Source organism: Silene latifolia, chromosome 1 (genome assembly GCF_048544455.1).
Source record: "Silene latifolia isolate original U9 population chromosome 1, ASM4854445v1, whole genome shotgun sequence".
In the NCBI taxonomy this organism is placed as follows: Eukaryota; Viridiplantae; Streptophyta; class Magnoliopsida; order Caryophyllales; family Caryophyllaceae; genus Silene; species Silene latifolia.
In genome coordinates, this window is record NC_133526.1 from 129473223 (window position 1) to 129476854 (window position 3632).

Here is a 3632-nt window from a genome sequence, read left to right on the forward strand (position 1 = left end):
ATCATTACTTACACGTTCATACGGACATAATCGAAAAAGTGGGCGTATTTACTTATACTCAATTCACCCCCCCCCCCCCCACCACTTGAGTATTTCGGATTGATAGACTCTCCAATTGGTATTAGAGCCTCTTACTCTTGTCTGCCTAACCGCAAAGAGGCTGATCCGTCTATCTTTGTTTTATTTTATTTACTTTTAATTCCGCTGTCTTACACGTGTGAAATGGATTCCAAGTATCTTAAGTGTCCCGTCTTTGATGGGAAGAATTATGGAAAAACATGATGACACACTATATAAAAGTACATGATTGGGTGTGCTGGAGGATCCTACAAAACGGACCAAATAGAATTTTGGTTGGATCTTCTGAAGGCATTACCTATGAGAAAAAGGAAGAAGACTATGTGGAAGCTGATTACAAGAAAGCTGAGAAAAACTCGAAAGCTATAAGCCTGTTGCAAAATGGCATGACGTTAAATGAATTTGATCGTTTTTCTTCTTGTACCTCGGCCAAGGAAATATGGGATGGTCTTGAATTAGTTTATGAGGGAACGAAAATTGTTAAGAAATATCATATTGACTTGCTGATTCAAAAATATGAGGTCTTTACAATGGAGCCAAACGAATATCTTGATAGCAGGTCTGCACGAATTTCCAGCATTATAAATGAATTAAAACATATTGGTAGAAAGTTTGAATCTGAGGACATTGCTAGAAAAGTCCTTAGGTCTTTGACAAAAAAATGGAGTCCTAAGGTCGCAGCAATGGAGGAATCAAGAGATATTACTTCCTTGTCTTAAGGAACTTATAGGAGCTCTCATGGCTCACGAGATCGTCCTATATAACGATGATGCCGAACCAAGTAAAAAGAAGAGCATGGCTCTCCAAGCATCAGAAACTGAAAAGGTTGAATCTGACATTGAGGATGAGGCGGTCTTGTTTGCTAAACGTTTCAAAAAGAAACTCTTCAGAAACAAGCAAACAAAGCCATTCTATAATCATAATAAGGCCCTGTTCTTTTGGACTTCTATTTGCCCTTTTAAGTTCAGTTTAGTTCCTATAAGTTCAGTTTAGTTCTTATAAGTTCAGTTCAATTCAGCTCTTATAAGTTCAGTTCAGTTTCTATAAGTTCAGTTCAGCTACTATAAGTTCAGTTTAGACAAGTTCATACAACGTATATTAACTATAAATTCATACCCGTTTTTTAATATTGACGAATTGGAAAAAAATAGTACCCTTTTCATTAAAATCAATGCAAAAAAATCCAATATTAAAATTATCCTATATACATTATTCTTAAAAAAATAGATGGTTAGAAAAAAAAAATAGATGGATTCGATGATGTCAGTGAAAATGAAGATGAAGATGAAAGTGACGAGAAGGATGATAATATGGAAATAAATGGTTAGAAAAAAATGTAATATGTAATTTATTTTTTATTATAATGTATTGTAGTAATTGTAAGAAAATTTAATATATATATATATATATATAAAGCGTAAAATTTTTATAAGTTCAATTCGACTTCTATAAGTTCAGCTTCTATAAGTTTAGTTCAGCTCTTATAAGTTCAGTTCAGTTCCTATAAGTTCAGGAGTTTAGCTCCTATAAGTTAAATTCAGTTCCGCTCCTATAAGTTCAGTTCAGCTCCTATAAGTTCAGTTCAGTTCCTATAAATCCAGTTCAGTTCAGTTCAGCAAATAGAAGTCCAAAAGAACAGGGCCTAAATCCTTCAATAAGAAAGCAACTGAGTCAAAAACATCGTTCATTAATAGAGAATGATTCATGTGTGGAGAGTATGGTCATATGATCAAAGATTGTCCTATATGGGAGAAAATCAAGGACAAGACTAAGCGTGGAAAGACAAAAAATGAATTTAAACAAGTCATGTTAGCATCGTGTTGGGGAGATCTCGACATTGAAGATGACGAGGGGTTTGAAGATGAAGAAGTTGTTAATCTATGCCTAAATAACGTTAGTCTTGACTTGATTTCTGACAGTGACGATGACAACACGAGTTCAAGTTCAGAATACTGTCTTCTAGGAGAATCTGACTCAGACGATGAAGAAGAAGAGGAGGTAAGTTCTCTTGAATTTCAGAAACAAGTTAAGAAACTGTCCAAGAAAGCACTTATTGAATACTTCGAGAAAACACAAGATCTAGAACTGAAAGATTTGAAAGAACGGATTCTAGATATTGCTTAGGAGAATCACCTTCTAAAGGCTAAAGCCAAGAAGCTTAAATCTAAAGTTACAGCTAATATAGCTATAACTTCAGATTCGACAAATGCTGAGAAGTTAGCTCTTGAGTCTAAAGTTATAGCTAATGAAGCTATAACCTCATAATTGAAACTCAACATTAAGCATCTCCAAGCCAAGGTTATAGCTAATGAACCTATAACCTTAGAATTGAGAAAAGTCAAAGAGCTTCTTAAATCTGAGGCTATAGCTAGAGAAGCTATAGTTTTAGAGCAAAAGAAGGAAATAGATTCTCTGAATCGACAATTAAAAGAATCTATAACCCTACTATCTAATACTAAAGAATTACATTCTGAGATGGTACGAGTTCTTAACAAACGATTCCAAGACTTTCGTGACAATTATAAAGAGAATAATTCCTCTAAAGACGTGGAACTAGATCATTCCAAATGTTTAAAAGAAATTCAATCTTTAAAGGATTTACTCTTACATGCTAGGAAGGTTCATGATAAATGGGAAGGAAGCACGAAAGTCCTAAATTTTCTAACTGAGCAATCAGATAATAATATGAAAATGGGTTTAGGACATGAGTGCTATGGTGGTAGAGACCACTCTAAATGCAAATCGACTCCTTCCGAACAAGATTTCAGGAAAAGAAAATAAGTTAATTCACCTGAATACTTGATTTGCAATTACTGTGGTCATACGAGACATATTCAAGACAACTGTGTAAAACGCATGCAAGATTTACGCAAAGGCATTCAATTTGTTAAAGCGTCTAACATAGTAGTTGAAGAAAATGATATTCCCACGAATAAACCAAACTTAAATGAAGAAAGAAATAATAACTTCTGTTGGTTCTATGATATTAGTTTTGATTACAAGAAAAAGAACAATGAACCTAAACAACCACAAAAGCCTAAAGAGTCTTACAAGATTAAGGCTCCCCTGAAACAACCTGAAAAAGAACCTCGTGGAATACCTAGAGCTCACCCTAAGACTAGGACACCTCCAAGACAAACTCATTCGTCTATCAAACGAAGAACTATTAGTCAAGTTTGGGTTAGAAAAGATTTAATCTTTTGGGTGACTACATTAAAGGACCCAACCTTGCTTGGGTACCTAAAAACTGTATCTAATCTCTTTGCAGGTTGTGGTGAAAGAAAATAATCTATGGTGCCTTGATAGTGGTTGCTCAAGGCATATGACTGGAGATATAAACCTGTTTCTTTCACTTGAACCCTTTGATGGAGGTAAGGTTACCTTTGGAGATAACAAGGTAAGGTTGTTGGCATTGGTAAGGTCGGTATTTCTACTTCTCATGCCATTAGTGATGTTTATCTCGATAGAGGACTCAAGCATAATCTACTCAGTATTTCTCAATTATGCGACAAGGTAAATAAAGTCGTTTTTCACTCAGATACTTGTCGTATAAT